Raw genomic sequence first — 14,106 nt, forward strand, 5'->3', positions numbered from 1 at the left:
GATTTTAAATAGAGTTGTAGTACACTTTAATTTTTTTAAAAAAAGTATTAAAATGTACACTTTTAACCTGATGCTTTTTTATTACAAAGAAAGAAAATCACATCAGAAATCAATTTTTAAAACTGTTTCCTACTTATAAAAGTAAAATGTAAGCTTCACTTATTTTACACTAATGTTATATGTAAACAGTCCACCTGGCCCACAGAAACATTTATATATTATTATAAACATTTACATACTATTAGATTGGTTGATATTCATAAGTAGGTGTTTGCAGACACACACACACACACACACACACACACACACACCCCTCCACATTGATTAAAGGGGAAATTGAAGGGGAGTGAGAACATACAAATATATTGCTAAAGATGGCCAAAGTTCTTCTGGCCACAGCTCTTAGAGTCTTAACGTTGCATAGGGCACAGATCTAGGCACATTTGCCATCTGATGAAGCCCTCTGCTAGGGAAACTGGGATGGCAGGAGGGTGGGTTTTCTATGGACATAAGCAAATGGGCCACTTTCTCCACCACCTGAGAGTGAAAGCAGTTGAACAGTCACTTACTGGGGCCTGCCTAACTAGATTTACACCAAAGATCCCTTAAGAGGATCTTGAAAGTGGGGAAATGAGCATGGAGGTGCTGATCCCAATGCCAAAATCTCCTTCTAAAGTTGTGACAAGAAAGCCCAACTAGAATAGCATCAGGAATACAAAAGGAGCCACTTGAATGTTCAGAGGACAAAACTCACAGTGACAAAACTAACCCAAGGGAACCTGTGGTTTAACTACTTTAAGCTATAGTGCCATTTTTCAGACCCATTTAAACATGCAGAAATGAACAGCTTACTCAACTTCCGTTCATTCTAAGGGTGCATCTACATCATGAAGTATCCCATAAAATATTTTTTTTTTGTGGGTTTTTCGGGCTATGTGGCCATGTTCTAGAAGAGTTTCTTCCTGACGTTTCGCCAGCATCTGTGGCTGGCATCTTCAGAGAATGCTTGCCCAAGGCTGGGATCGCGATCGCTTGCAAACCATTTAAAAAGCAGCTCCTGGCCAGCTTTGCCCTCCATGTATCTCATGCATTTTTTTCCAAAGAGGAAAAAGGATCCTTTTGTGCACCAGATCCTCCAAAAGAACTAGTTGAGAGGGGAAGATCGCAGCTCTTCCAAAGAGATCAAGCCAAGCCAGGGATCCTCCAAGCAAAGGCTTCATATCCCACAAAATGATTATATGTCTAAATAAATAAATAAAATACATGTGGCCTTTCTGCACGAAGAATGTGTATTCTGCACAGATATTTTTTGTTTGCACTAAAACCACATGTCTTTTCCCACAGAATAATGCTCCAGAACATTTCAGAACATTTGAATGCCAGGACAAAACTGCCCCAAAACTCTAGCTGTTCTATTATTCTTTCCAACAAGGGGATTCCAGAATGTCAAAAGGGGGGGGGGGGGGTTAATAAATAACTCGGCATATTCTTTCCACCCCTAGTTCCAACTTTCAGCATTATGCCCAGCTATTTAACAGTGCCAGACAAGTAAGTGGTCCCAAAATTTCTTGTGTGGATCAGTACAGGGCAGCCAGAGAGAGAGAAAAAAGAAGAAGATGATGATGATGACAGCTTTACAGGGCATATATTCCCACCTGCCCCTAAAGCAACCAGCTAAACCTGTACTGACTTTTAAGGTGGAGTGAGCAATATTACAAAGAGGCCAAAGTTGGGGGTCTCTGCCCCTATGCTGTGGTGACACCATGACACCCTGCCCCATGATGTCACTTTTCTTCTTCACTCTGCCATGGAGCATAAATGGTGGGTGTTGGAACAGGGATTATTGTTGTTTGTTTGGATTACATTTCCCATAACCTAGCCAGTGACCATGCTTGTTCAGGGACTTTAGCAGTGGTAAGGCCTGTTCCCACTTGCATTTAATCTGCTTTGCGAGTTGCATCAACACTGGGTGGCCAAATTGATTCAAGTCAATGCGTAGTTCCCACTATGGAAATGAATTATTTCCTTATTCCTTGCATTCATGTCTTTTTTTGACATGCTTCTCGTTCCCACTAGCCAGTCTTTTTTTAAAAAAAATGTCAATCATCGGGCAGGGGGGCAATGCCCAAACACAGTAGAGAAGAAGCTGAGGATGAACCCTTCCACCTTCCACCTCCCACTTCCCACCTTTCTTCCCCTCCTCAGGCAGACTTCTTTTCCAGGGCAGGTCCCCTGTTGGGGTGGGGGAGTCAGAGAGGTGCAGTGGGCAGCTGCAGCATCTTTCTCCTCCTCCTCAGGCATCCTCTTTTTCCAGAGCAGGAGAAGCCAGTGGCAAACCTCCTTTGAACAAACCTTGCCAAGAGTAGTGCAGTGGTTTTAGTGCTGGACTATGCCTCTGAACACCAGGATTGCATTCCTTGCTCAGCCAATGGAAATGTGCTGGGTGACCTGGTACAAGTCACATTCTCTCAGCCTCAGGAAAAGGTAATGGTTTTAGTGTTTGACTATGACTCTGGATACTAGAATTGGGATAACTGTTCAGCCATGTAAACCCATTAGGTGCCCATAGGGAAAGTCACAAAGCCTCAGAGGATGGCAATCATGGCAACCCCCTCTGAAGAAACTTGACAAGAAAACCCCATGACAGGGTCACCATAAGTCAGAAATGACATGAAGGCATACAAGAAAGGAGTGAGTGTGGTGTAGTGGTCTGAGTGTTGGACTACGACTGGAGAGCAGGGTTCAAATCCCACTGGATAAATTTGGGCAGGTCACACTCTCTCAGGGGAAGACAGTGGCAAACCTCTCCAAAACAAATCTTTCATCTCCCACTGTTCTCCCCCTCCTCTGGCATCCTCCTTTTCCAGGGCATATCCTCCGTTGGGGCAGGGGAGTCTGGGAGGTGTGGTGGGCAGGTGCAGCACCCAAATCAAGTGGGGGGCCCTCTACAGTCCTGGGGGGCTGGCCTTCCAAGGGTCTGATGGTGGTTGCAGGAGGAGGAGAAGCTACAAGAGGAAGAGGGGATGTGACAGTCCCAGAGCCCCTAAAGGTCCCATGGCGGCAGGAGTGGGGCCTCCTGGAGTATCTGCTAACCCTGCCTTCTCCCAGCCATGGCTTTGTTGTTGCTTTGGAGCTCGGCAGGGAGGGTGCTGATGCTGCCAAATAGGGGTTCTGGTGAGAGATGGGTGGGTGGTGGAGCTTAGCACGGGCACAAGAGGAATAGATGGAAGGGATGCCTGGCCCTGGAGGGACCCTGCTGCTTAGAATTTGGACTGTCAACTCTAGGAGAAGCCAAGGGAGGATACCACCAAGCAGCCTTTGGGGGGAAGGAGGTGGTGACAGGCAGTGCATCTCTGGAAAGAGTCCTCTTCCACATAGTCATTCCCCTCCAGTACAATGTGATTGATCTGAATGTCATTCACACTTCTTGGGAACAGTTGCAAATTGCTTGTTTGCAAAAGAACCACTTTTTGACCCATCTTCAAAAAGAGCAATTTTATTTTATTTTATTTTTTTGCATTTGCCTCACTTCATAGTGATTCTGATCAAACGCAGTTGGGTCTGAAATAATTTTCAGTGTGAACGAGGCACATATAAATCGATCAGCAAATGGGTTTAAATCATACTGGGAATGGGCCTGTAGAAGTAATTTTTTTCAAGCTCTGATGTATGGATATTTAGGCTGGCTGGGACATTCTGTTCAAATTGGCAACTGCTAGTTTAGATTTTGCAATATGTTTGAAACTACAGGTTTTATATTTCTTATAGGTAACAAAACATTAATTCATGACAACCTGATATGATTTTGTAATTTTCAAAGATTTGGAAGGCTGTTTTGAAACTAATTTGGAGCAATCTCATTTACTTTGAGCAGTTCAGAATTGCACAGAATTAAAATCTGTTGCATTTATTTGATATTTCCCCATGAATCCAGGCATCTAATTAAGAGCTAAAATTGTTTCCATGCAAGCTGATGGAGTAATCATTTCTTTGTTATGGTAAAGATAAAGGCTTTCATAACTTAGCTTTAGGAAGCTCCGTGATAATTGGAATGTTGCAATGGTCTTCAGGCTAATCCTTCTAATTGCTAATGATGATTTTGGGTCATGAACAGAGCTGCATCCCACCCGAGAAGGTTATTAAAGTCAAGGGAGGTGAAAGCATCTTTAGCACAATACAGCAATTAACATCTTACTACTATTCTTTCAAAGGAAGGGATTGCTTATCAAGTAACTGTAATTATAATTATTCAGGATATTTGCATTTATGATTCATATACTTGCCATGTGTTTTCCTGGAAAAAAAAAACCACAACTAATTATTCCTGTGACACTGAAATTACTTTTTAGGGTTACCTACAGCAACAAAGTTTCAGGAGAATTGGCCAATTAATATTTAATTAGGAGGGGAAAAATAAGGCTGTCTGTTCTGCAGTTGGATCGATGATGTCTGCCTTTCATTCAAAGCCAAATCTGCTGGCCTTTTAATTACTCTTCTAGCTGGAATTCCTCCCCATAGTATTCTTACTGAGCAGAAGGCCCTCAATCAACCCTTTCAAAGATTAGGTCTTCAACAGTAAATACTGTCAGTTCCCATCCCCACCCCATTTTACACTTGAAGATATAGGTGCCCTATATTGTGATTTTTAATCACTTTTGTAGTTGGACAAGTGTTGTTATGCCGCATCCATAAGAATGCTCGCTAAAAGCCTACAAAGAAAATGGAGGGTTAATGTTTTGGGGGAAAATACAGAGCTCTGAGGGAACTGAAAATAAGACAGGTTTTTCTCTCAAATATCAGTGATTTGAAAATTCCATTCTTACTTGCTCCTCTTTCACACAACACACGTATAATGTTATGATTGGACTTGAACTGTCATGGCTCCAACCTTTGGAAGACTGTGGTTTGTAGTTTGACGAGGAGCGAAGAATTCTGAATACCCACACAAACTGCAAATCCCAGTATCCCATAGGATGTTGCCATGGCAGTTAAAGTGAAACAACAGCACTTTTTAAACTGTGTAGCATAAAGGAGTCCCTGTTTTTATGGGAACCTATGGCATAACCACTTAAGCCAGCCATGACAAACCCATGGCATGCGTTCCAGAGGTGGCACACTGAGCTCTCTCTGTGGGCATGTTTGCTTCTCAGTGTCATATGCCTATTTCAACCCCCATCCCCCAGAACCCTTTCCAGGATGAAGAAATGCCTAGCTCACCAGGCAGCTCTCTGTCCTGGAAAAGATTGGAAAATCAGAACCCCCCCTCCCCCATGACTCTTTCCAGGTTGGAGAGCTGCCTGGTGAAACAGGCAGCTCTCTGTCCTGGAAAGGGTCGTGAGGTGGGGGATTGATCCTCCACTCCTTTGCTTAAAGCTGGGAGAAAGGCGTGATGTAGGAGGGATTCCAAAAGGTCCTCCATTTTGAGCAGGGCTGGGAAAATGGATTTAATAGTTATATGAGTGGCTTTTTGTTTTGTTTTTGTTTTGAACTTTTATTTGGTCAAGTCCTCCATTTTTTCCTTTCCTCCTGGAACTCCCAGCTCCAGAAGTCTCCCCCCCCCCCCCCCAAGAAGTCCTGCCCCATTGGCACCAGATCGTACCCGGTGCAGGAACATCACTGAGTTTGGGCACTTGGTTTCTAAAAGGTTCACCATCACTGACTTAAGTTATAGTCTCACCTTCCAGCCTCATTTAAATATGCAGAAACAAACAGCTTACTCAATGTCAGGTCATTCCAAGAGTGCATCTACACTGTAGAAATGACACAGTTTGACACCACTTTAAGTACTGTAACTCCCTGGGATTTCTAGTTTTACAAATGCTATAGGCTTTTCTGCCAAAGAGTACTGGTGCCTCACAAAACTACAAATCTCATGATTCTGTAGGATGGAGCAGTAAAAAGTGGTATCAAATTGCATTACAGTGAGCCCTTTTTTTACACGGGGGATCCATTCCGGACCCCCCGCAAAAAAAAGTGTATGCTCGAGCCCCATTGAAAGTAATGGGGCTCTTGCATGTATTGATGGTGCGGCAGCGTGGCGACGCATGCGTGTGTCAGGCACACGCCCCATTCAACTAAACGGGACGTGCCACCCCTTGTGCCCAGTGCGCTCCCGTGTGGCTCCCTCGCGGCTCTCAGCATATGCTGAAAGCCGCATATAGTGAGTCTGCATATAACGCAGGCACACTGTATTTCTACAGTGTAGATGCACCCTTTGAAACCCCTTTGCCTCTGTTTTTGAATGCTAATCACACAGTTTTAGAGAGGACAAAGAGAGTATCTCAGCCCCTGAAAACTATGCCCACCTCCTATTTGCATACTCTACTGTACATTTTGTTTCTTGACCTCATACTAGAGTGGGATGGAATGGTGGTGGCTCTCTTTAATAAGAAATAACTGCATGTAATATGCCTGATAATGTCAAATCATTGAGCTCTACAGCTCTGTACTATCTAATCTGTTGGCTATCAGCTCTTCAAGGGATAACCTGGAGCATTCTTTTTCTTAGAGTATGAGTACTGTATGTGCTATTCCACTGAGCTATTGCCCTCAAGTTAATTAGTCTTTTCAGTCTTCTCATAGTATTGCCAGTAAGAGTAATTGTTCTATCAGCCACCCTTGAAGAAGGCCTGGAAGTACAGTGTCATACGCACAATATTAATAAGGGGAGGAGGTGTCATTCTCAGCATCTTTTAATGTTATGTTGTTAATGCTTTATTAGTTAAATGCAGAAAACATAAGGACATTTATACATTGTAATCATGAAAAGTAATGTCCATAGAAATATTGTGTGTGTGTGTTATGTGACTTCAAGTCATTTCTGATGTATGGCAACCCTAAGGGGTTTTCCTGGCAAGATTTGTTGAGAGAGGGTATACCATTGCCTTTCCCTGAGGCTGAGAGCATGTGACTTTCCCAAAGTCACCAATGGGTTTCATGGCTGAGTGAGACTTGAACCCTCGTCTCCAGAATCACAGTCTAATGCTCAAACCACCATGCCATGCTATATTTGGATTTCGTTAAAGCTCTTTGCCGTCAAAATGCCTGTGAAAGCAGCATATTCTTCATTTCAGTTCTGATCTTTGCAGCATAGAAAACACTGTGTGGGGGCCAACCAGCAACTTATTTATTTATTTATTTATTTTACAAAGCTATATTTTTTTTTTAAAAAAAATAGTTTCCAATGTTATCCAGTGTACTTTAAACCCAATCAATCAGCATTTGACTAATGCCATGCACTGTGGTGCATGCTGAGGTAATTATCTGTTTAACGTCTCCAGCTGTCCAGTACAGATGTCACTAATGGGGTCTACTTCAAAATGCATTCTTTGCTGTCTCCATGAGGTAAATGAATAAAAGAATACTTGCAGTCTATTTGCTGCTGGCCTGTTAGTTACCGAGGGACCAAGTAGAAAGGTAATAATGTTTATGTAATGCAGTTTACAAATGGGCATGTGGTATAAACGATGAGTGGAGATGTTGATTTCTAGAAAGGCTTCCACTGATTTCATTCATAAGAGGATGGTTCAGAGAAACCTAGGGGCCCCTTAGATTTGCATTGGGAGAAATGGTTTCCCACTCTATTCCTCAGATTTTGTGAGTTATCCAAAGACCAGAAATACAAAGCATATGCTCTAGGGTTGCCTGGTGAAAAAAGGATTCAATTTAGAACACACTTTGCAGCTTCAGGTAAGGCCTGTTTGGCTCAAAGCTTCAGACAGCCATCTTGCTTTTGCTTAGATCCAAAGCAGAATTTCAGTTAATCATTTTCCAAAGCTTCTGATATCTTCCCATTGACTACAGTGGCAAAATGAATAACTTAATTTTTTTTTTCTTAAAATAGAAAGAGAATCAGAGAGGGAATTGGCTGAAATGCAGAATGGCGGCCACTTCTGAAGGGATGAAAACATGAGATTCAAGATTAGGAAATTCACCTGTGCTGCAGCATAAGCAGCCAACAGCATGTTTGTCTCTCTTTATTTTCCAAGGTGAGCAAGTGGGTGAGTTTTCATACCACCTGCTTTGGGGAAGGGAAGGGAAGGATTTGTTGCCCTGTTATTTTTTTTCCAAGGGAAAGAGAGGAAGGGAGATAGCAAAGTTGCCCTTACACCACATTTTGTCCACTTTCTCATCCAGTCTTATACCTATATAAATCTTGAATATTTTAATACCCTTCCACAATCAGGAAAGAAGGAAGGAAAGATCTCCAGATTTCTCTAAAGCAACCCATTTTGCATTTAAGATTTGTTTGAAATACATGCTATGACTTCTGTGACTTCTATGAAAGATGCATCCCAATGCCCACCCAAAATTCCAAAGTAAAAGTTTCAAATATGGCCATGTAACTTTTCTTACAACATGAACAATGCCAGATTCTGTGGGGGAAAATCATATTTACTCCTGTTCCTGCCACTTCTCATGTTGAAACACATACAAGTAAACATCTTTCAAATAATGTTTCCTGTTCTGGTCTGCCAACCATAGATAAATGACAAAGCCCATAAGAACTTCAAGAAAGACTTGTTTTCTCAGACAACACCAGGAACAACTTGGAAATGTCTTTTTTCTCTTTTCTGTTTTTGGTTTTCGCCACTCCTTCTGTTTATTCTTAGCACTTCCCAGATGTAGAAAACTGAGCAAGCATAAACTATCAAATGTGTTTCCTTCCCACAATTCCCCGAGGAACACTGCTGAAAGTACTGCTCTTGGATTCTTTTTTAAGTTCACACAATTCTTCAGTTTTGAAGAGTGTTTGCTATATCGGAAAGGAACAGAGTTTCACTTGCATTCAAATCCATTGGCAAGGTGTTACATATTAGAGATTCTGCTGACACAGACATGCTGGAAATGGAATATGTTGCACTAAAACTGTAAATTTATTTAGGACTATGAGTGCATAAATGTGAGCAGCTTGTATGGAGCTTATATTTATAGATGACACTCAACATCCCATTTTATTTCTGTTCAGGTTTTAAAATACAGTTATGTGTCACTCATTGATAGCTTTTCATTTCCCCATCGTTTACCCATAGAGAAAGCATTCTAATGGAATAGTTTGATCCAACACACTGATGCATAAACTTCAATAACTATTTCCCACCAGTCAGCATAATGCGCGGCATATTTTCTCTTGCATGCATATACCTGCTATAAAAGCAATGCCCTTGCCTAAAACAACTAACCACAAAGCTCTTCATATCATAACACAGGCTTAAGAGTCTTACAATGTCTCCCCAGAGAAGTGTATCCAAAGCATATTTGAGGTGCACTTTTAATAACTATTATTTTTTAAAAAGGGGGTGGGGCCTTCAAATTGAGTAGAGTCTGGCTCAGTGCTAAGGGATCCTGGGAATTGTAGGTTTGTGAGGCATTTATCCTTTGTCAGAGGCTCTGGTGACAAAATAAACTACAATTCCCAGTATTCCTTAGCACTAAGCCAAGGCAGGTAAAGTGGTCTCAAACTGGATTATTTCTGCAGTGCATTTTGGACCTAGGACTTATGATGCCCTAGTCTAGGGTTTTCTTCTCAGTGATGAGAGAGTAAGAAGTCACTCACTCAGTTTGTTTAAAGTCACTCAGTGGGTTTCCATAACTGGGAGATTAGAACCCCAGCCTTCTAGAATCCTAGTCCAAACCACTATGCCACACCTCATCAATTGTAATGAATGGAAAAATCAAGTGGTGGTGCTGATGCAGAATAATTATGGATGCCATGGAAAGAAACCTTCCCACTCTCACAAAAGACCTCCTGTGCAAAACCAACCACTTGGTGTGAAAGAAGTTTCACTTGAGAAGAGGAAACCTACTTTTATCTAATTTGCCACATTCCCTTGTCTAAAGAACAGGATCTGAACCACATGATTTCTCACTATTTCTTACAAGGGTCCTCATAATGAAGAAGCACTACCGATTTCCCCCAGTTTTATTTCTCTATCTAATTCCCCATTTTCTGGGATCCTACTGATAAAAATTACAGAGGATCCTTCTTTAGATATTTTTTTTTAAAAAAATGTTCCTTTTTTTTTGACAGACATGTATAAAAGAAAGCTTTCGTGGAGAAAAACTATATATAATAATAGTTATATACTTAACTGTTACCTTTTGAGTCTGAGAACCTCCATATTACACTTAATTCCAGGGTGACAATGTTGTACTGTCTGTGGATTAGATACTAACTCAGATTTTCTGACATTGTGAATAACATGGTTTATAGAGGTTCAAATAGAGTTGATATAACTTAATGTTAGACATTTATTTGTAAGAGATAATGCTATTGATGTCAGCAGCACTTTCCAAAGTGTGTACCTGTGGTTGTGGTGAAATATCTGTGCACTACATTCTTTTCCAGCAGGGGATAATATGTACTCTATAGTACTTTGGGCATACTATAAATCTGTACATAACTGAGGTACATGGCATGAATTAAATCTGAAAAATTTGGAGGAGGTTCCTTTATAAATAGGTCTTTATAACTTTGAGCTGTCCTCTAAGCGATCCTACTCCTTGCTTATACTGAAACCAAAGAGAAGATGAGAGAATGCTATTCCTTAGTTAATAAGAGGCAAAACCTAATGTTACTAAAATAGACTCCTTGAACTTATCAGACACAACTAAAAAGTCCCATTCACTTCAGTGAGCCTATTTGAAGCAAGGATAACAAAATAAACCTGGCCTGGTCCCTATTTAATCCACCTGAATATAACAAGGTTTCATTCTGGACAGAGTGTTTTAGTGTTTTTATTTGGTTGTGTATGTGTATGTGTATGTATAAGCTATTCATTCCAATATAAACATCCTGGCTTTTAATTGTCTCAAAGGACAACAATGTATGCATCCTTTTTCGCCCAAAGGCAACAAAAATAACAAGTGATACCAGAGATGTCTTCTGTTCTTATTGCAAAGAAGTTAAGGTGGACAGTTTTGTTTCCTACCAATGCTAACTAGGGAGTAAGATGCATAAAATACTGTGGAAATTAATCATGATTAAATTGGCTTGGGGTTAGACTATAAAAGTGCAACTGCTATGCTTCCTGGAGTTATGTGATGAAGAAATGGCTTTTCCTATTTTCTTGAGCCAAAGTTGTTGTTCTTCTTTTATAGAATAACTTTGATTTTACTGCAGAATAAATTTTTCATTTGCTGTCAACAAAGTGTTCAATAGCTTGATATAAAATATGCCTATCACATAAGAACACATACCGTAGCCTTAATAGAAATATGACAGTATTAAATGGCTCCTGTGCTGTACTGGACTAATGGGATTCAAGCTGAGTAATATGAATGAGTACTGGGGTTGTTTAAAATGAAGGCCTCCATTAACTGAGCTTCTGTGATAGTCACCACATGTCAAAATGGTTTACGTTTCATCAACTTTTTCCTGGAGCTGAAGTACAATAATGACCAAACGGTGAGAATATGTCTCTCAGAGCCAGCAAGTTAGCATTTCATGTATTTGAACAATAAAAAACAACAACTCTGAATTTAAATTTAGTTTAATTTTTTTGAACAACAAGAAGATCCACACATTGCAAGCATGGAAATGTGCTCATTTTTTAAAAACTATGTTGTTGTTGTTACTGTGCAACAATGATGGAAAAATGGTGGATATTCAGTGGTTAGAAATTTGATTGTGAAAAGCTGGATTCACATCCATTTTCAATTTTGGGAAAATAAAATTATCACCATGGGGGATGTCATTTGTATATTATGGTCAGGCTCCAGGAGTATCATGTACAGTTGCCTGGTTAAAAAAAGAGAAAGAGAGAGAGAGAGAGAGAGAGAGAAGTGAATTTCAGCACGGGGGTTTTATGTGATAAGTAGCATGTGCTGAAATTTTGTCTTTTATGCAGCTATTAAAGGAGCAGGGACTCTGTCCATTATTTCACCTGGCAACCCTAGTATCATGTTTAGCTTAATTTTATAGCTTTTCTATATGTTCTAGCTCATTACATCCTATATTGTGAGATAAATTATCTATTATAGTAGATGGCATAATCTCTGCTAATACTGCTTTCATCTTCCTACAGCAGACCTACCGTAGACCTGATGGCACAAATATAAAATATGTAGACTCATCAGACTTTGGACAAAAACCAGTTCTGATATTAAAGACACGTTCTTGGAGACTGAGTTCCGTTACCAGTTCTCAGTGCTAAGAAAGAAGAGGGTGGATATTAACCATCTTAAAAACCTGGGCAGAAATGCAAATGATATGCAACTTTGGTGTGCCCTTGTCCTTCCCAGAAGTAGTGTTAGATCATCTTCTTTTATATCCACATATATAACATGGGCATTCATAGAATCATAGAGTTGGGAGGGGTCTTATGGTCACCAGGTCCAACCCCCCACTCATTGCAGGATCACCAGCTAAAGCATCACCTGCAGATAGCTGTCCAGCCTCTTTTTGAAGACATCGGCGGGGTACATACCTCCGCTTTGCGGCGCTCTGCCGCCGCCGCCAGTAGGTCCGCGGGGGAGCTGGAGCCTCCACACGGCCCGACTCCCGCACGGACCGAAAAAGAAGCTCCAAAATGGAGCTTCTTTTTCCATCGCGTTTGCGACGTAGCGAGGCGCCAGGGGCGCACTCGCTACGTCACAAGCGACGCGACGCGTATGGACGCTCAGCGTCCGATACGCAAAGATGGCGCCGGCCAGGTAGAAGGCCGGCGCCATCTTTACGGACAGAGTCGTACTAGGCCCAGGGGCGCTATAAGAGACACCCTTTTTAAAATGGGACGTCCTCCGGACGTCCCAAATGCCGGTGCGAAAAGCACCATCCGAGAAAGAGACTCCACACCTCTCTAGGCCATTAGTTGCATGCAAACTGCTCTCGACTTCCAAGAAGTTCTTTCTAATGTTTAATAAAAATCTACCCTTCTGTAATGTAAAACCATTAGAACTAGTTCTATATTCAGAGGCAACAGAAAAGAGGAATCTTCTGTCTCCATTATGTTGTTGTTAACCACCCTCAAGTTGCTCTCAATCCATGGTGACCCTGTAGACATCTCCAAGACTCCCTTGTCCTCCACTGCCCTGTTTAGTTCCTGTAAATTTATATCCATTACATCTTGAATAGAATCCATCCATCTAACATGCAGTCTTCCTCTCTTTCTGCTTCCCTCCACCTTGCCTAGCATTATTGTTTTTTTCAATGAGTCATGCCTTCTCATGAAGTAGCCAAAGTGCAACAGACTCGGTTAAGTCATTTTGGCTTCCAGAGAGATTTTTGGCTTGATCAGTTCTAGAACCCATTTGTTTGTATTTTTAGGTGCCCTTGTTATCCTCAGCACTCTTCTCCTACACCACATCCCAAATGACTTGGTTTTCTTCCTATCTGCTTCCTTAACTGTCTAGCTCTCACATCCATACATGGTAATAGGGAATACAATGACTTGTATGATTCTAACTTACATGCTCAGTTATATGTAACTTTAGATTTTAGGATATTTTCTAGTTCTTTCATAGCTGCCTTTCTATTCTTAGTGTTCTTACAATTTCTTGACTGCAGTTCCCACTCTGATCAATGCTTGATCCCAGGTATGAGAACTTTTTCTATTTCTTCATTGTCTAGGTTGAATTTGTGTAAATTCTCTGTAGTAATTTTTGTTTTCTTTATGTTCATCAATAAAGTACATGTACCTTTGCACTTTCTTCCATTATGTTTATATACTCAAAATTTATTAGGGTGACCTAATGAAGCTGAAATCACCAGCGTATTTATGGTAGACCAGAACAGATCCCAAAGATTCCAAAGCATATGCATTCCCATGAAATAAAAACTTGGGAGAATAATTCAACATATTTTGAAATACTCCAAGTGAGGAACATAAAATGATAATTTGCCTTGGATATAGCTATTCCTTACAAATTTTGAGTATGTACTCCATTGCCAAGAAATCCAAAATTCGAACGAGTCTTCTTTTTTTTTTTTTTTGTTCTCTAGATAAACAAGTGAAACACCATCTCCACCTAGAGATATATTCATCAACTCCAGTCTGTTCCATGAACCTTCTGCTGATCTGGTCACTGTTATCTACTCTGTCATTTGGATTAGGATTCCTCTCCCCCTTTTCTTTTTTCATAAATTATTCACAGTCCTATCTGCAC

Source organism: Sceloporus undulatus, chromosome 3 (genome assembly GCF_019175285.1).
Source record: "Sceloporus undulatus isolate JIND9_A2432 ecotype Alabama chromosome 3, SceUnd_v1.1, whole genome shotgun sequence".
NCBI classification, from domain to species: domain Eukaryota; kingdom Metazoa; phylum Chordata; class Lepidosauria; order Squamata; family Phrynosomatidae; genus Sceloporus; species Sceloporus undulatus.